Source organism: Camelus bactrianus, chromosome 11, assembly GCF_048773025.1.
Source record: "Camelus bactrianus isolate YW-2024 breed Bactrian camel chromosome 11, ASM4877302v1, whole genome shotgun sequence".
Taxonomy (NCBI): Eukaryota; Metazoa; Chordata; class Mammalia; order Artiodactyla; family Camelidae; genus Camelus; species Camelus bactrianus.
This window is the reverse complement of record NC_133549.1, coordinates 61,879,620-61,900,773: the sequence shown is the minus strand read 5'-3', so window position 1 is coordinate 61,900,773 and position 21,154 is coordinate 61,879,620. Positions and strand designations below refer to the sequence as shown.

At 40.0% G+C, this 21,154-nt stretch overlaps 1 pseudogene; it reads left to right on the top strand.

Annotated features, from left to right (window-relative positions):
- Positions 1–9,601: 9,601 nt before the first annotated feature.
- Positions 9,602–18,959, top strand: LOC141579142 (serine/arginine repetitive matrix protein 1 pseudogene; annotated as a pseudogene).
- Positions 18,960–21,154: the final 2,195 nt, after the last annotated feature.

Below are 21,154 nucleotides of genomic sequence, written 5' to 3'. Positions count from 1 at the left end.
CCACTTACTGGGGAATGGATAAATAAAAGTGGTATATTCATCTAATGAAATAATACCAAGCAATAGAAAGTAACAAACTACTGACAGAAGCAACAACATGATGAACTTCAAAAACATTATGCTGAGAGAAGGAAGCCTTACACAAAGGAGTGCATAATACATAGCTCCATTTATGTAAAGTTCTGGAAGAGGCAAAAATTAAGAACAATAGTTACCTAAGTGGGGAGGGAGGGTTTATTGTGAAGAAATAGACAAAACTTCCTGGAGTGATGGTTATATGTCCCCTATCACCACTGGGGTTTGGATTGCACAGATTTAAGCATTTCTTGGACCTCATGAAAAAAATTTTGTTCATTTCATTGTGTGGTAATTTTACCTCAAAAGAAAAAATATTTAACAATTAACAAATATTGAACTCTTGGTGGTGGCAGTCATGCGAAAGTATTAGGAAAGGAAATGTACTGGTGTCTGCAATTTACTTTCAAATGAATAAAAGGTTTAAAAAGATGGATTGATGGATAAATGGAGGGATGGATGATGTACTGGTTTCTGATTGCTGCTGTAAAGAAAAGTTAATGGTTTAAAACAGTACAAAATTTGTTATCTAACTAGGGATCAGAAGTCTGAAATGAATTTCACTGGGGTAAAATCAAGGTGTAGGCAGGGCTGTGCTCCATCTTGAAGCTCTGAGAGAGAATCCATTCTCTTGCCTTTCCCACCTTCTAAATTCTGCCCACATTCCTTGACTCCTGGCTCCTTCATCTTCAAAGCCAGCAGCATAGCATCTTCAAATCTCTGACTCTGCTTTCACTGTCACTTTGCCTTCTCTGACTCTTCTAAGGATCCTTATGATCACAAGGAGCACAACTGGATAATACAGGATAATCTCCCATCTCAAGTTCCTTAACAAAATCACATCTGTAAAGTTCCTTTTGCCATGTAAGGTAACATATTCCCAGCTTCCAGGGACTAGACCATGACATCTTTGGGCTGGCCAGCACTCTGCCTATCACAGAGGGATACAGAAATGGAGAGATATTTGACCAAGCAAGTATAGTAAAATGTCAATTATAGAATCTGAGTAGTAAGTACATGAGTGTTCAGTGTGAAATTCTTCTAATTATTTTTTATTTGTTAGAAATTTTCCATAGTAAAATATTGAAGGTAAAAGTCAATGTTTATATTCTAATTATCAACAGTAGCTTAGCAAAACCCTTCGATGTCCACAGAAGGTGCCAAAAGAGTGAGTGGATCCAAAGAGACTTCATGGTCAAGACGAGCAGGAAGTGGGCACAGACGCCGGAGTGGACTAAGAATCAGAGTGGAGGCCATGGGAATCTGATTGAGAGTTGTCTGGATGCCAGCAACTAAGGACAGACAGGATGAGCTAACACCTCACTCAAAGCCAACAGCTATATTCTCCCCTGCAAGCTTCATAATGCCTAAGTGCACATAAGCAATACCTACCCCACCACCAGTTCTGGGAAGAGGAAGAAGAGACCAAAACCTTAAATTCATTACTTATAAGCATAAAATGACAGACACAATACCAAAGTACTTAAGTGGCGGGATTAAATTTTCTCAACCAAGTGGTACTGAACCTAAAATGGAAAGTAATTTTTTAATAGAAAAATGAAATGATAGTCTATGCAAACCTGAATCTATGGTCTATAAAATCCCAAGCTAGAACATCCACGTCCATTCTACAGAGGAAGAAACTGAAGCCCAGAGAGGCAAACTTTCTCCTTTTCAAGTTCAGGGTCCTTCTCTCTAGAAAGGAATGAAGAAAGCTGGTGAAAAAGGAGCAGAAGGGAGATTGAAAGAATAAAGATAGAGGTCTTACAGACAAAGCAGAATAAATCAACCTGGTCTGACTAAGAAAAAAGTCTTGCAGAAGATTTTCCAATTTATTTTTTTTCAATGTGAGATTTAATATTTCTTCTGAATATTCAAAAAGTATGGCTGTCCTACATTCTTCTAAATTGCCATTAAAAGGAAATATCCTGAAATAAAACATGACTTCCTTATATTAACATTGGCCCAAGAGCCTTCCGCATCACTCTTACACTTTTCCTGATCCAAGATAATGATTCACAGTCAGGGATGATATTCAATATATGTAACATTCACTGTGGCAGGAGAATGCACCAATCAAAACAGACACAACCGAACTATCCACATAACTATACAAGTGCCAACCAGCCAAACATCAGTCCTGTAACCAGAGTACTTCATCCTCTACCATTAGGAGTCAGATACATAAACTGATTTATAATCAGTAAGAAAACATTCAAAAAAATATGGTAATATCATGTAATAATTAGACATTAATCATAATGCTTACACAGTTTAATCTAGTCTTCCATGTAAACACTCTCTTAATCATAAGACAATGCACATAGTTGCAAAGGAAATTTTTTGTTAAACTATGTTTTGGTATAAAATACCCTTGTTTTAATGCTATAGTGCACTTAGCACATGATCAGGAGTTCAACACATACTGTTCAATGAATGAAAAAAAAAAATGAATGAACCAAAATTTTATTTTAGTACCTCAAATGAATTTACTTAATTCACTGAATACATTCACCTTGAGAAAAAACTTTTCCTGGCAGCAAGGCTGCATCTTTCATACAGGTCCAAATGTGAGGTAGACAGGAAACAGAGTTTTTCCTGGAATGGAATCAGCTTAAACGTCAGAAGATTAAGTCCATTCATGCAGAGAAAGTCGATTAGCCTTCTGAGACTACTGACAATCTCTCCAGCACGAAAAAAGAAAACTTAAAAAAATAAAAATAAGATGTTACCACACTGGAATATTTTCTGAGATGGAGTGTTTAGAAGATAATCACAAATTTGCATCCTGGGAAAAAGAACAGCTATGCCATTACTTACAAAGCTAAGTAGGATTTTGATGCTTCCGTGTTTAGTGCTTAACAAAACACAAAAGCTGCCAAAAACATTCATCTACTTCATTAGGTATTAAGTTAATGAAGTTATAAGACTGAATGACCTTTGTTACCATGATGTCAAGGTTCTGGTACAGTAGAATAATGAATACCCAGGGGCAGCTTAGGTTTCAAAAGAAAAGCCTATTCACCTATTATCATCCCCAAACTGCTCTGCTTTTGTTTTGAGAGGAGTGAAAAAAAGCAAGAGTGAAATAAAGCGTATGGCCCTGCATTACTTTCCCACAATTTTAATACAGTACTCCCCTCCCAATATGGGACAGGATTTGTCCCAATGATATGCAATGAAGAGTTTTCATTCATATTTTTTCAAGTGCAGAGGAATCAGGTTATTATACAAAGCAAGAATCCAGTTCACACTGAAAATTTTGTTAGTATTTTGAATTTTTTAACATCTAGATGAAAATTACCCTGATTGATATGGGGGGGCAATTTTCAGTTGTTTTTTTTTTTTTAAGAGATCTTTGTTTTCATTTCCTTCACTTTATTTTCAAAAATTTAGACATAAGATATACACACAAATTTCAAGGCTCAATCAATACCCTGACATTTCCTACCTGAGTTTCCTTTGGTTTTTAATATGTCAGGTTTTAACTGCTACTCAGCCTTTGGCTCTTTCTGGTAAACACGTCTCAGGAGAACTTGACCAGCTCGTGAAAAGGAAGATATAAAACTGGAATCTAAGTAGTGTTTTGATGTCACCAGAAATGTCATCCAGGGTGTTCCAGACACATTTTTAACACTCTGGGCAGAGGTGGGAGCAAAAAGAAGAAAAACAAGTAATCTCTCCAGACTACAGGAAAGGAAGCTCCCCTTAGCCAATAGATAGTTGAATCACTCATATTTATGATGTAGTTTTTAAAATGTTCCGCCCTAGACATTAGGGATTCCATGAAGCACTCCACTGCAAGAACAGAAAGGTAAGGGGACTGTGGAAGTGCGGCTACCAGACCTTCAATCACACTCCAACCAGAGTATATATTAGAACAGAGGAGGCTTCATTAAAAAAAAAAAAAAAAAAAAAAAAAGGTAGGGGTACTGGGAGTTAAATAAAAATAAGTTTGAAAACCACAGTATCAGAATAAGAATATACAGGGGGAAAAAAAGTAAGAATATTTGATTAAACAGAGTGAAGACTTTCTTAGGTAGTGAGACCAAAAAAGAATTCAGAATGTCCTTCTGTGATATAATAAGATATATATTTGACCTCTGACCCTGGTTCCTGACACAGAGCTCCTAGATAACTTGGAATTTCCTGGGTGAGAGGAGCATCTTTTGTTCTAATGAGGGGACTCTTAGTGGGCTCCTAGACAGCTTCAAGATGGGGCTGGTTACCAGAAAAACTAAGCCATGATTAGAAGCTTGTAACTTAAAGCCCAATCCATTCCCATCCTCCAGTGAGGGGAGAAGGGCTGGAGATTAAGTTAATAATCAATCATGCCTTGTGATGAAACTTCCATGAAAAATCCTGTACTATGGGGTTCAGAGAGCTTCCAGGTTAATGAACACATCCACATGCTGGGAGGGTGGTGCATTCCAACTACACAGAAAGAGAAGCTCCTGTGCTCAGGACCATTGCAGACTTCAGCCTAGTACCCCTTCATATGACTGTTCATCTGTATCCTTTGTCATATTCATTATAATAAACTGGTAAACATAAGTATTTCCCTGGTTCTGTGAGCCACTACAGCACATTGCTGAACCTGAGGAGGGAGTTGTGGAAACCCCCAGTTTGTAGCCAAGTCAGACAAAAATGAAGGTAACCTGGGGACCCACTACTTGTAGTTGGTGTCTGAAGTAGGAGGCAATCTTCTAGTAATGAGCCCTCAACCTACGGGTTTTAATACTAAGTCCAGGTAGTTAGTGTCCAAATTGAACTAAATTATAGGACTCTCAGTTGGTGTCTGCACAAACTTAGAAATTTTCTTGGTGTGGAAAACCCAAACATTTGGTGTCCTAAGTTGTTAGTAGAGGAACAATTCTCCTTTATTTGCTCTGATAATATTGTCAAATGGTTGAAGCACTGCCTGGCTTTAAATAGGTCCTACATCTTTAAGATTTCCTATAATAAGGCACAGAAGTTGACTGGGACTCCTTTATATGCTGTTTTCCAAGGAATATTTTTATTCTGAGAGTACAGCATTTGAGCTCTGGCTTTTTCCTTTTTTTTTCTTTCCTGAACTGATATCAGATTCTCTCCACCCCCTGGTGAAATAGAGACTGTGATCGATTGGGTTGGGTGCTATAGTTTCTCTTCAAGGAAGCCCATTATGTGTCAATCAAGTGGCCAAGTCAATTCATGAAATGTTATGTAGACGATGCAAGTAATGTATTATTGACCATTTTCTTGCTTAGAAAACAGAGGGAGTCTGAGCAGTTGCTTATTACAGTTTGTCTCACCCTCCTCACAGTTTCAGTTTTCAATTTAAGTTCTCTAGTTTATACGTTAGGTGAGGGTTCTAAAATTATTGCACTCAACCTAAGCAAAGGCATTTGAGTTTATATTTACTGGTGTAAATAGCAATTTAGCAGGGTGACAGTATTTGTTACACACAAGTAATTTGAATTCAGTCAATTTTCTTTGCAAAATTCAGATTATAGCCGGTATTAAATTCTCCACAAGAAATCAAACAAACAGAAGCAATATGTGCTATGAAATGAAAGAACCCAAACAAGCTTATAGGCGGTTTGGCTCTGCCAGGTGATGTTATTGAATCTGGCATTGTGAGAAAAGGGTTCAAAGACTACAGCCATCCAGCACTATTGAATTTCAACAGAGTAAAGTTGGAAGGATTAAGGGATCCAGCCAACAAGACAAAGGAGGGCAGCCCACAGCTATTCTTCAACACCAGTAGTAAGTGCTCTTCCCAGCAGGCTGTGTAGGGCCCCCTGAGTAAAATTTCTTTGGATTGGAATTTCTTTAAAAGGAACACAAATTTTTGGATGGATTCACATAAGGAGGTGTTATTCAAAGACCCAGGCAGAATACTGTGCTAGCTAGAGAGGGAAATAAAGGGTGGAAAGAGAGAGGGAGATGGAAGAGTTACAGTGAGGAAACAGGCAGGCAGCCTAGGGCTGAATACACCCTGGGAAGCCAGCCAAGGAAAGTGTGTGCACGTAGGTTCTTACAGCTTTACTAGGGAAATGGGGAAGGTGAATACAGGATGCAGGAGGAGGAAGCCCAAGAAATGAGTAAGGAGGTGAGGAAAATATCCAAATGAATCAAACACTAAAACCAGCCTGTATGTATCCTTCTTTTCCCTGTGTTTCCTATATTCTATTCCTACTGGTCTTTACTCCATTCCTGAATGTGACATAAAGTTTCTCAGCTTGTGGCTGGACCTTTACTGTTTTCTCAGCCCACAGAATTCTCCCATTCCTATTTGTGAGACTAGCTAATATTCTTATTCATTGTATTTCTGTTTAAATATCATTTCCTCCAGAAAGCATTCTTGATCTCCAAGCCTACATTATCCAACAACACTTTCATTTTTGATACACTTAACATTACTTGTAATTGATTACTGAAAAGCCAAGTTTTCTAAGAGAAAATCTGTGAGAGCAAGGACTATGTCTACCTTATTGACCATGATGTCCTCAGTACCTAGAAAGAGCCTTTGGAATGATGTTTAATATATTCTGGGTGAACACAAAGGAGAATTCATTGGACAGCTGTAGCATACTCAAGTATGTGGTAGCTAGGCTCACAGCAATGTCATGGTAGTCCCATCTCTGCTATGCATTCCTTCATCCCCTACTTCACTCTAACACATGCTCTAATTAATTAATGATCCACCTTTGGCAGACACTGTAAGTCAGCTCATACATTATGTATTTCCAAACCTCTTTTCCTTTCCCTTGCTTTCTCTGTTAGGATAGTCTGGTCATGTTGTGATAACAAATGACCTCAAATTTCAGTGATTTAAATAAGAAAGCCTTATTTCCTACCTATGCAAGTCTTCTCTGCAACCAAGCAACCCGCTGAGGCATCTGTCACCCATGCTAGGGCTCAGTGATCCAGGGCTGCTTTGGTGCTGTGGCAACCCCAGAATAACCTGTGTTGTGGAAAGGAGCGTAGGGATTCACACAATAGCTCTTGAATGCTTTGTCCTGAAAATGATACATGTTGTATATGCCTTGTTGGGAAAAACTATCAATATGACCACACTTAACTTCATGAGGAAGGGAAGTGTTCCTGGAGGTAGAAGAGAACTGGGTAATAGTGGACACTGGTAATGCCTACAACATCTTCTACCCTAAAGGCTGGAGAGCTAAATACTCATTTCTCAACCTCTCTTGCAGCTAAGTGTAGCCATGTGACATGGAGGAAATTGTTTTTCTTTACAGCTCGCTTTCAAAAGTTCCTGGAGGGCTCTGTTTATCCTGACTTGGGTCAAGTGCCCACGCCTGGACCAATAACTATAGTCCTTCAGTTGATCAGCTTGAGCCAGGTGCAACATCATTTCAGCTCCAAGTAACAGAAAAACTACTATCAGCTTAAACAAATTCAGGAGTGAATCGTTGAAATGCTTTCCTTGGCATCCTAGAGCTACTGAGTCAATTCTAGGAGTTGCCTGTAGCTGTAGTTCCTGTCATGTGAGACAACTAAGCCTCTAAATTCGTTTAAGCCAATTCTTCTGTGCAGAAAGTTGAGAAGACATGAGCCTACATGAGCTGCTGTAGTGCCCGTCTCACAGAGATAATTGGTCTGAAAGAAAGAGAAAAGCCCACAGAGAGAAGCAAATTCTAATGATGGAGAGAAAAAAGAGAGAAAGAGACCTAAGAGCTTTCAAGCTCAGGATTCTAAATGATATTATACAGCACATTACACCTTTCAAATCACTTTCCTAGCCATTGTCTGATTTCAAACAATAATTCAATGAAATGGGGGGGGGCAGATATCATTATCAGAGTCTATGGAAGCCTTGAAGCATGGGGGCTAGTACCAGATTTGTCATCCATTCACTTGTTCAGCCTGAAGTATGTCTGTAAAATAAGGAGTTTGAACTAGACTGGTATGGCAAATATGAACTCAGCCTTTGATCTCAGAAACAACTTTTAAAGCCTAGTTCATCCATTCATAAGCTGTATAACCCCATTCAATTTAATTAACCTACCTAAGGTTTCCATTACTTCATCTGAAAAATTGGGATGATAACATGTGCTGCAGTTTGTTTAACAATTAAACAAAGTAATTAAAGATAAAGCATTTATCACAAAGCTTAACCCACGGTAGATCCTCAATAAACATTATTTCCCTGCCACTACATTTTCTTCTCCCAAAGTTTCCTTTCAACCATGAAATTACATTCCCACTTTACAAATGATTTTACTGAGTCACCAATGGGTTACGGACTTGCTCAAATCAATCTAGCTAGCCAAGGTTTAAAAATGGGACCCAGTTCTGAAATGGAATCAGAATCTATACTTCTAGACTAACAGCCTGGTGTTATTTCCAAAATGCCAAAATCCCCAGTCCTTTTAATTCATCTAGCATTTATCAAGGATGTACTGCACAAAAGCAGGCTGCTCACCATCCTTTGAGGCACTGTGATTCTCCCATTGCCATATTCTCCCTACAGACATGGGCTGTTTACAGCATCATATAATTTGAGAATCGAGAGACCTTAACAGTAATTTACTCTAACTTCTTACTCAGAGCTAGAATTCCCTTTATAACATCCCTGATCTGTGACCAAGCTCCTGTTAGAACATTCCAAAACAGATGCCACTGATGATGAAAATGCAGTGGCTCTGGTGGCACAGTTTTAGAAGTCAGTCCTCTTTTGGTTGCTGGTAACAGAAATTTAACTCAAACTACCCATGCCAAAAAGAATCTATATTCCCATCTATTAATTTCTGGATTTAGACCAGGCTTCAGGCATTTCTCAATTAAGGGGCTTGACTACTGCCATCAGGATCTGCTCTCACTCTGTTTCTTGGTCCTATCTCTGAACCAGTCACAATGTCACTGATATGCAAAAGTGATCTGCCAAACCCAACACTCATATTTGATCCTGTTGTTAGGGTGGGGTCAGTGCCACTAAACCCTAAGGTTCGAGAGTGAGAGGAAGAGCAGCAACTCAGGAGAAATCAGGATAACATCACCAGAAGAAGGAGAAATGGAAATCGAGCAGGCAAAAACAACAAATTTCACCACAATGCCACCTTATTCCATATCCTGTACCAGAAAAAGAAGGTAAGGACATTTTCTCTAAAAACATAAAGGTTAAAATAAAGCCAACAGTTGAAACATGCCTTGAATTATACTGTATCTGTTAGGAATTCTTTTGACTGCAAGTATCAAATAACCAAATACTGGCTTAACATAAGATTCATTTTACTTACTGAGAAGGTAGGCAATTTTTGGCCTTGATTCAGAAGTTTAGCAGTGTCACCTTTCTGGGTTGGTGACTCTGAGGTTCTCTTAGTTTTCCTGATGGCAGCAAGAAACTCTAAGTAATATCCTCGAAGTCAAGAAGCAGGAGGTGGTGCAGAGCAATTTGTGAAGTTCTCTCTGATCTGTAAGAGAACCCTCTTTCCCAGAAACCTTCAAAAAAAATCTCTCTTTACCTCTCATTGTCCAGAACTGGGTCACACGGCCATGTCCAGCAGCAGGAGATATCTCTTCTCCAGGGTCTAGAGTGGGAGGCAGACAAAACAGGGTCATGGCTTTGAGTATCCACACTGTCTGTCATAACTATGTTAGCAAATGTGTTTTTGATCCCTCTTACTTCCACTCAGACCAAATAAGGTAACTTGACCTATTCTATCTGAAGAAAATAGGTCTTGACCCTATAACCTCAGCACCTCCATAATATTCCAGAAGTGTCATTAGACCTTCTTAAAACAGCACTTAAATTATAAACTCTACAAAAGGAAAAATCAAAGCTTATGTTTATATTTCACAGAAACTAGCAAAGTGCCTGGCAAATTGTAGGCAATAAATATTCAACTAAACCAAAATATCCTGTTCAGAGATAGTCATTTTTCTTTAATAGTCAATAGTAACCACAAATCAAAATGTATCTATTTGTTCTGCTAGTGCTTTCCCTTTTAGTAGTAGTTGTGTTAGTTCAGAAATAGGGAACTATTTTACTGGGTTTTGGTATACTGGTTTGCTTGCTAATTCTCTATTCATCAATGAAGTGGTCTTTCAGCAGAGAAATCTCTTTAGCCACATGCTCTTCTCCAGTGGCTCCCAAGCCTTCCATGGAGATACTATGTCAAAATCACCCAGGAAGATTTACAAACAGATTCCAACTCCCTAGCCTCAGAATCTCTGATGCCAGCAATCCCAGGTAGAGCTGCAGTGAATGTATTTTTAAAAAGTCCCTGGTTTCAGCTGAATTTCGAACTACTGGTTAAACCAACCAAACTAACCAGCTCAAATAAAACAAAGGTTTCTTGTCAGTCACATTTTGTAGCCTAGTAGGCATTCTGTTGTCAAAAGAACCCAGTGATAACTGGGTTGTGAGCCAGGAACACAGTGACTTTAAGAGACCTCAAAGAGTTAAAATTCAGCTAAGAAGACAGGGAATGTCTTATTAATGGGGCCTTCTAGAGAAGGTAATTTTAATGCCTGTCCTGTATACATTAAAACTGGCCAAGTTTTGGGTCTCCCCAAAGGCAATTTACAAACCAATGTCATCAACTGCTTCTATTTCCCCACAGTAATCTCTCATTTCCACTCCCTATAGACACATGATCCATATCAATGACAAACATTAAAACATCACCTTGCTTATATTTATGCTCAGTCAGATACATGAACATTTCTTTCTGTTCTTACCTACTTAGATTTAATGTTTTGTCCAATTTTGCTAGTTCAATGGTCTGAAAAATCTTCACAATTATCCATCCCTCGCAACTCACACTACCTTAAACTGAATGCCTAGTGACCCAGGACGGCAAAGTGGGCCCAGGATCATAATTTCACTCATTTATCCAGCTAACAGAAAAGATGATCTACCTCAGGGTACATTATTTTTCCCACCTGCTCAATAAATATAGCAATGTACAGCCAAAAAAAAAAAAAAACAAAAAACAAAAACAAAAAAAAACCAGAGCAAATATTACAACCTACCTCTAAACCCCTGAGTATTAAGACATATTTCTTGTCCATTTGAAAAAGGTTGTTTAATCACAGAATTGTCTGCATCTAATATCTATCTCACTGAAAAGTCAGTATATGACTCTTTCTATGAAACACACAAGGGATCTACAAAGAGGAGCCTTCTCCCAAGCAAGATAAGCAAACCCCCAGGTTGTCAGAGGAATCGTGTTTCCAGCCTTTGATACTTCCTCTTGAACAGGGAACAAAAAGCAGATTGACTTCCCCACTGAACAAATGGTAGGCCTCCCAGGGGCCCCCAGTCCTGGGGAGAAGGCAGTTGTCAACAAGGAGGTAAATTCTGGTTCTTGAACACTGTTTATCTGTCCTCTCCCCCTCCCTCCCACTTTCAGTAACCGGAACATCAAAAAATAGTAATTCAGCAACACAATATGGCTAGCAAAATCTGATGTAAACACGTATCAACCTCAGAGCAAGAAAACAATCTCCCCACTGTGCTTAATATTTCTCATATCTTCCTGGGTATGTTATATATTCCTTTGGACCACTTGTTCAAAGAATGAAGAATCTGAAGGTAAGTGAATATAATAATTAAGGAAAACAGGCTAATGGCTCCATGGTTTGAAGAACCTGAGAATTGAGGGGAGGGGGTTGTAGGGGTAGGGTGACAAAACAATGCTTTCTAAATATGTGAAAAGCTACCAAAATGACCCTGGTACTGAGCACAAGGAAATAAGCTAAATTATAATAAGAGATGTGGGAATTAGATACTAGGAAAAGTATTACAATGTCAATTAATGCTAGTCATTGAGCAGTTATGATTATCTGAGAAAATAGGATCAGAGATTTGTTTGAGTTCTCACAGGTCAGAATGTGGTAAAGTCAGGATTTGAGCCCAGGTCTGGTGGACTTCAGTGTACAGATCCTGTACATTATATGTCCATGGAGGGCTGGGTTGGTTTACAGACAGACATGGAAAGAAACAGTAAAAGATGACCTCAGCTCACTCTTTTATTCTCTTTAGTGAAATTTATTTACCATGCCTTTATTTTAGTCCCTGCCCTCCCCAATCAGGACAGCCATGACTTTGCCACCACTTAAAATAAACCTTTAAACAAGAATACCTAGGCCTGCTACACCCAGGCAATGGGAGGTATGATAGATTGTATTATCATGAAAAAAAAAATAAGTTTCTGCCCCTGATGTCTACCTCCCTGAGAGAGGACTATGTATCTTGCTCTACAGACATGAGGTTTGGTCATGTAGGGGGTTTGTATATCCACCCCTTGTTGAACTCAGGAGTGTCAATGTGACTTGCTTTGGCCAGTCAAATGTGGGCAAAAATGATCCATGTCAATTCCAGGTAAGAACTTTGAGAGCTAGCTCATATTTACCATGTCTCGTTTCTATCTACCCCAGCCTGTCAAAGACCCAAATAGAAGCTGTTCTGTCAGCCTGAGTAGAGGGATGATGATAACATCAAGTGGAGTCAGAGCCAACCCACAAGGGACATTCAGTGCAAACACAAAATAAACCTTTCTTGTTGTAACTACTAAGACTTTACGTCATTTGTTAACTGTGGCATAATTTAGCATCATCTGACCATTAAGAAAAAAAAAAATCCTGATTTATGTATTCCAAGGATTCCTAAAGGACAGTCCAAAGACAAGACTTTATGAAGTCAATACAGGATGGTTGACTACTTCATCATGACTTCCTCATTCAAACTCCTCTATCTAAACTACTTCGTCCAAACCCCTTCCTTTCAGCACCACAAATTGCAGTCTGGAATGAAAAACTTAATTTTTTAATACACATACAGAATAACTCCATAGGTTCTGTTTAAAAAAAAAAAAAACTGATGAAAGTGCTACCTAGAATTGGACATAGTCCTTAAAAACAAGCAAAATTAATTAATCTGTAATTAATCAAACATGTATTCTAATCTACCAGTTACCAGATTTGAGATTTGGGGCATGTTGTTTCCTGTCACGTATTATTTTCTGCTTCTTCAAACCATAGTTTGCTTATTAGTAAAACAACGATAGTAACAGTATTGTGGGGAGAGGTACTGTGGCAACATCACTCATCATTAGAGAAATGCAAATCAAAACAACAATGAGATATCACTTCACACCAGCTAGGACGTTTATTACCAAGAGACAAGAAATAACAGATGTTAGTGAGGTTGCAGAGAAAAGGAAACCCTTACACATTGCTGATAGGAATGTAAATTGGTGCAGCCACTATGAAAAACAGTATAGAAGTTTCTCAAAAAGTTAAAAATAGAACTACCATATGATCCAGCAATTCCATTTCTGGGTAATTATTCAAGGAAAACTATTTCTAAGAGATATCTGCACCCCCATGTTCATTGAAGCATTATATGTAATAGCCGTGACATGGAAATAACCTAAGTATCCATCGATGGAACAATGGATAAAGACAATGTGATATACATGATACACATGTTATATATATGATATACGTGTGTATACATATATATACACACACACGCACAATTGGATATTATTCAACTATGAAAAAGGAAATTCTACCGTTGGCAACAACACGGAAAGATCTTGAGAGCATTTTGCTAAGTGAAATAAGTCAGAGAAAGACAAATACTTTATGATCTCACTTATATGTGATATCTAAAAAAATCTGAACTCAAAGAAACAGAAAACAGATTTGTATTTGCCATTGGCGGGGGGTGGTGAGTGGGTGAAGGGGGTCAAAGACACAAACTTTATTTCTAACATAAAGACATTCTGGAGATACAACGTACAGCATAGTGACTATAGTTAACAATGCTATATTATATATTTGAAAGCTGCTAAAGGAGTAGATCTTAAAAGTTCTCATTGTAAGAAAAAAATTCTGGGGGCGCCTGCCCTGGCCTTGGCGGTGCACGGGGCAAAAGAGTGGATGCTTGCAGATGCGCTGCTTGCGCAGAGCCGGGACCCCCAGGCTCTGCTTGGGGCACTGTGCAGGGGAGGCATCCACGGAGCGCATGGAGACACTGCGCTTTCTTCCGCAGCGACTGGAGGACCAGGAGGCCCGCAGGAGCGGCAGCACATGCGAGGTCACTGCCAGAAAGCCCGAAAAACCTGGGGAACCTCATCTCAACGTTGTTCTTCGAAGTGACACAAATCACTGCAGCAGTCTGCATTTCCTCATCTTTCTGACCTACAGCAGGCCCAAGTCTGTTTTGCTGGTCTGAGAGGAAAAAAGATGAGGTTCTAAAGTTTTGGGAAAACTGTATTTTAATTATGGAAACTCTTGAAGGAAATCAGATACATGTTACAAAGCCAGTTTTACCAAAGCTAAAGAATCTGTTTGAATCTGCAGTGTCAGAGGGAAACGGATGCTGGCTCTGTCACCCATCCTGGCACCTGTGTATCCGTAAAAGAATGTTTGAAAGTGGAAACAAAATCCTGACCAAAAAAGGCGTTACCCATTTTTTGGAGTTGTGTGAAACAAGAGTTCTCCCATTTTCACCAGAATTTTCTGTTTACTGTTGGTCCGTTGATGGATGCACTTTCAGAGAGCTCTCTGTATACCAGGTAGTTTCCTATTAAAGTTTATTCAGAGAATGACAAGTAGACATTGGTGTGCTGTTCCCATTCTGTTTCTGTCTAAGGCTTTGGCAAACGTCACAAGATGTAAAGCTCTGGGTATAGAAGGACTTCTTGCCCTCAGTGTCAGGGATGTCCTTCAGTGCACCATGATCGCACATCAGATTCTGCTGAGAGGGGCGGCCCAGTGCTGTCTCCTACTGCCGGGGGTGGATCTGGTGTATGTGAAGAAAGTGTCACTGTTGGACGTCTCAACTTTCTTCATGTCTGTGAGGCAAGAGGAGTCCTTAGGACAACGAACTTCACTATGGACAGAGAGATTTTTAAAAATCGTTTACTTGTGTTGAGTGGACCTAACTAATAATGCTAAGATTCTGGTGGACAAGTGGGAGACAGGAACTGTATGGGACAGAGAGAGAGAGACCTGTTTAGAGGAGAAGGTGGTGTTAGTGCTTAGATCTCACTTCTGGGTAAGGATCAACACAGGATCAACCCAAAGAGGAACACAGCAAGGCACACAGTCATCAAATTGACAAAAACAAAGGATAAGGAGAAAATATTAAAATTAGCAGTAGAAAAGCAACAAAAAACATACAAGGGAACTCCCATAAGGCCATCAGTTGATTTTTCAGCAGAAACTCTACAGGCCAGAAGGGAGTGGCACAACATAGATAAAGTGATGAAAGGGGGAAACTTACAACCAATAATACTCTATCCAGCAAGGCTCTCGTTCAGACTTGATGGAGAAATCAAAAGCTTCACAGATAAACAAAAGCTAAAAGATTTCAGCACCACCAAACCAGCTTTACAAAAAATGTTAAAGGACCTTCTCTAGTCACCAAACCATAAGAAAAGAGAACAAAAAGAAGAAAGGGGAAAAAAAAGACAGACCACCTACAAAAGATTTCTTTGGCTGTTTGGGGTCTTTTGTGGTTCCTTATAAATTTTGGGATTGTTTGTTCTAGTTCTGTGAAGAATGTCATGAATATTTTGATGGGATTGTGTTGGATCTGTGGATTGCTTTAGGCAGTGTGGCCATTTTGATAGTGTTGATTATTCTAATCCAAGAGCACAAGAAATCTTTCCATTTCTTTGTGTCATTTCAGTTTTGGAGTATAGGTAACCTCCTTGGTAAAGTTTATTTCTAGGTATTTTGTTGTTTTTGATGTAATAGAACTGTCTTAGCCAGTTAAAAATTTCTGGTTTTTGAAGTAAAAAAAAAAAAAAGTGAATGAAGGGCTGCAAATGGCAAAATATCCTTCTTTTTATGGGTGAGTTGTATTCCATTTTATGTGTGTGTGTGTGTGTATAAAATATATACACACATACACACACTGCATCTTTATTATCTATTCAACTATTGATGTGCACATCTTAGAATGCTTTGTTATCTTGGCAATAACAAATAATATTGCTGTTAATAGCAGGGTGTATGTATCTTTCTGAATTAATTCTTATTCTGTGGTTGCCTTTATTCCTTTGATAACTATGGAAGTTTAAAAAGCTAAAGCTCTAAATGTTCTTAGAAACAATGAACAGTACATATAGGTAAATTTTCAAAATATATGTGCAATAAAAAAAAAGATCTATCAAGCCATGAGAGACAAGGAAGAAACTTAAAAGACATATTACTAAATGAAAAAAGCCAGTCTGAGGATAGGGACTGATTTCCGAGCAAAGCAGCAAGATGGAAGCGGGATTCTTCCACTGAACAAGTGCAGAATAGGATAATTGGTTCAGCAACAAATAGAAGCTCCTGAAGCAGCTGAAATTTGCAGAATGCCTAGAAAAAAAGGTAGATATGAGCAAAATAAATTTGGAGGTTATAAAGCCTTGGATAACAAAACGAGTAACAGAAATCCTTGGGTTCGAAGGTGATGTTGTGATTGAGTTTATATTCAACCAGCTGGAAGTGAAGAATCCAGACTCCAAAACGATGCAAATCAACCTGACTGGGTTTCTGAATGGAAAAAATGCCAGAGAATTTATGGGAGATCTGTGGCCCTTGCTCTTAAGCGCACAAGAAAACATCACTGGAATCCCTTCTGCTTTCCTAGAACTGAAGAAAGAACAAATAAAGCAGAGACATATTGAACAAGAAAAGTTGGCATCTATGAAAAAGCAAGATGTGGACAAGGATAAGAGGAATAAAGAAGAGAAAGAAAGCAGCAGAGAAAAAAGGGAGCGGTCTCAGAATCCAAGAAGACACAAATCCAGATCTCCTTCCCCTAGAAGACGATCTTCCCCTGTCACGAGAGAGAGAAAGCACAGTCATTCTCGATCTCCTCATCACAGAACCAAGAGCTGGAGTCTATCCCCTCCTCCAAAGAAAAAGGAAAAAAACTCCAGAGCTCCCAGAACCATCAGTGAAAGTAAAAGAAACTTCAGTACAAGAGGCCACTTCTACTAGTGACATTCTGAAAGTTCCCAAGCCTGAATCTGTACCACAGCCTAAAGAACCTTCTCCAGAGAAAAATTCCAAAAAAGAAAAGGAAAAGGAGAAGACCAGGCCAAGATCTCAGTCACGTTCCAAGTCAAGATCCCGGACACGTTCTCGTTCTCCTTCTCATACTCGACCTAGATGGCGCCATAGATTCCGATCAAGATCACATTCACCTAGAAGGAGGCCAAGCCCAAGAAGCCGGCAATTTCCTCAAAGAACTCCACCAAAACGAATGCCTCCTCCACCAAGGCATAGAAGGAGTAGGTCTCCAGTGAGACAAAGGCAACATTCATCAGCATCCTTGCCTGGGAGTAGCGCATCTTCATCTTCATCGTGTTCCCGGTCACCGCCAAAGCCTCCAAAAAGGACATCCAGCCCCCCTCGAAAAACTCGTAGGTTATCTCCTTCAGCAAGTCCTCCGAGGCGAAGGCATAGGCCATCACCTCCAGCAGCTCCACCGCCAAAAGCTTGTCATTCCCCAACACCCCAGCAGTCCAACCATACAAGGAAAAGTCGTGTTTCTGTTTCTCCAGGAAGAACTTCAGGTAAAGTGGCAAAACATGAAGGTACTGAGAAAAGAGCCCCCTTCACCAGCACCCAAGCCTAGAAAAGTAGAGTTATCTGAATCAGAAGATAAAAGTGGCAAAATGGCTGCAGCCGATTCTGTGCAGCACAGATGCCAGAACCAGCAGTCTTCATCTGATTCTGGCTCCCCCTCTTCCTCAGAAGGTGAGTGACCCAAAAGGTCCCATGTGAAGAACGGTGAGGTAGGCAGGCAGCGGAGACATTCCCCTTTCCAGAGTGCCTCTCCATCACCTGAAAAACGCCAGAAAGAGACTTCTCCTTGTGGTAGACAGAGAAGTCCCTCCCCACCACCCGTCAGAAGGCGACGTTCTCCTTCTCCTGCTCCTCCTCCTTGACAACACAGGTCGCCCACACCACCACCGCGACGAAGGACTCCTTCACCTCCCCCCACGTCGGCGCTCACCTTCCCCAAGAAGATACTCTCCTCCAAAGCAGAGGAGATACTCTCCTTCTCCACCTCCAAAGAGAAGAACGGCTTCACCCTCTCCTCCTCAATGAAGGGCATCACTGTCTCCACCACCAAAGCGTCGGGTCTCCCACTCGACATCTCCCAAACAAAGGAGCTCCCCAGTCACCAAGAGACGTTCACCTTCATTGTCTTCAAAGCATAGGAAGGGGTCTTACCCAAGCCCGTCTACCCAGCAGGCCCGGTCGCCACAACCAAACAAATGCCATTCACCCTCACCACAGCCTCGAGCACCTCAGACCTCCTCAAGTCCTCCACCTGTTCGAAGAGGAGCATCGTCATTACCCCAAAGAAGGCAGTCCCCATCTCCAAGTTCTAGGCCCATTAGGAGAGTCTGCAGGACTCCAGAACCCAAAAAGATAGAAAAAGCTGCCTCACCAAGCCTTCAGTCAGTAGGGAGGGTCTCATCTTCCCTATCTGACTCAGGATTTCCTGAGCCAGCAGCTAAAAACCCCTAGCACTTCCATCCCCTATCCAGTCTCAGTCACCCTCTACCAACTGGTCACCAGCGGTACCGGTCAAAAAGGTTAAAAGCCCAACACCAAGTCCATCACCGGCAAGGAATTCAGACCCAGAAGGACGTGAAAAGAAAAAGAAGGACAAGAAATACAAAAAGGATAAGAAGCACAAGAAGTACAAAAAACACAAGAAGGAGAAAGCTGTGGCCCCTGCAGCCACCGCTGCTCCCACAACCGCGTTGGCACAGGAGGAACCGGAGGCAGAGCCGGAGCCCAAGAAGAAGACTGAAAGTGAGGCTGAAGGTAACCTTGAAGGCTTAGAAAAACACCTGTGGGAAAAGGCCCTGAGATCAATGTGGAAGGCTCAAGTGTCCCCACAGTCCTAGGTGGAAATGTTTGTTATGATGTAAATTTTATTTGGTTTGTATGCAATTCAATTTCAAAATTGCTAAAATGTGTTTGAGCTTCAGACTAGAACATTTGTCGTAATAATTGCTACGTTGAAGTTCACCATGTAAAAAAAGGGCATGGATTTACATTGCAAAAGGTGTCCACAGTGTATTAGTGACATTCTTTCATTGACAGCTGACATAAATTCATTTAGCGTGAACTATATTAAGTCCCCCCCCAAAATCTCCTTTTAAAAAAGGGGGTTTAAATATTGTTGTCATTCATATAGCTCCTTTAAATGCCCCTGGCTATTCCCAGAGGTTTTTCTATCTTCCTTCTTTTTACCTTTTCTTTCTTTTTTTTTTTTCTCTCATTTGAGTCCTAGCACCCGCTTAAGTTATGATGCTTCCAACCTTGTATGGTTTGCAAGCTTGCCCAGAAATAAGACCACTATTGAACTACCACAAAAGTATAAATGAATATTTTAATGCCACAATCTTTCCTGTTGCCTGTGGAGTCTCTGCTGAAATGTATCAGGATTCGAGCTCTAGGATGAAACAGAAAATGAAAGCATGTTGTTTGCCAGGATGCTGTGGGTTATATTCATGTGTAACAACTTGATTTGGAACACTGGAATTTCATTCTTTTCTGTTGTGTTTTTTGTTTAAGGCAATTAACTAGTCCCAGGAAAGATCCTTCAATTATATAAAATTTTGTTTAATGTAATGTCATGGCTCCATTCATAATTTTGTCTTGTTCTTCCAACTGGTATACACAGCTTTCAGAGCTCTTGTATTTGGAAGGCTGGAAGGGCCCAGACTTGAAATAGTGTCTTGTTTTCACTGTTTTATTTTTGATTTTTTTAAACTAAAGCTATATAAAGCTTGTGGATTAAACAGAATAAATTTCTAAATTAAAAAAAAAAAAGCCAGTCTGAAAAGGCTACAAACTGTACGATTCCAACCAAATGACATTCTGGAAAAGGCACAGCTACAGAAACAATAAAAAGATCGTGGGAAGAGGGAGGGAGGAATAGATGGAGCACAAGGGATTTTTAGGGCAATGAAATTATTCTGTGTGATACTATAGTGGCTACATGTCATTATGCATTTGTCAAAGCTCACAGAATGTACAACATAAAGAGTGAACCATAATGTAAACTATGAACTTTGGTTGATAATAATGTGCCCATGTTGGTTTATCGATTGTACCAAATATGCCACACTGATGAAGGATGTTGAGGGTAGGGGAGTATGTATGTGTGGGTGGGGAGGGCTGTGTGTGAACAGTCTGTATTGTCTGCTCAATTCTGCTGTGAACCTGAAACTGCTCTGAAAGATAAAAGTCTATTTGAAAAAAAAAGAAGAAAATGGATTAATTTGTGATATAATCTTACAAGAACGAATTATTCAGCCCTACAAACAGAATGAATGGCATATCTAATTAAAAACATGTATCTTTAAAAATATTACTTAGAGCAAAAGAGACAGACATCAAAGTGTACAGTGTAATTTATTTCATTTTTATCAAGCTCAGCCACTATCAAACTGATGGATGCATGTTGTCAGAGTGTGCATTTCAGTTGAAATGTGACAGAGGTGTATATTCTGTGTTAATGGATATGATTCAAATATATGGTTCATACATTGACTTTTTGGATACTGTTGAGGGTTAGGAATTTGAAAAATTTGTGAAATCAATAACTTAACATTGATACATTTCACTATATTTTTTACTGTATATAGATATAAACACAAAAAGAAAGAGATAAGAAAAATTACCATTGGACAGTAATGGAGAGAATGACATTTTGGTTACAACCCTGCCCTCTGACACAGCCCCTCCCCCACACACAGGGTAACTGACCAATTCGGGATGTTAGTTGCTGGCTGGATTCCAGGTGAAATGTTGGGGTGTCCCCTGCGGCTTCTTGTGGCTGGTGGCTCCATGGTAACTGGGCAGAGCCCTGGGTGGGTCAGTGCCACAGAGGGGCTGCTGTCCTCCATGGAGCTTGGCTTTGTGCTGATCCTGAAGGAGCTGAGTGCGGTCCTGGTGTCGCTGCTCCCCTATAGCCTGTCTTCTCAGTTCATGTTCCAGAGCTTCCAGTGGGAGGCAGTGTTGAGTCTCCCTGTCCTCACCTCATTGGTGGGTATCTTATTTACCTGCAGACTTACTCAGTCTGTTAGAAGTC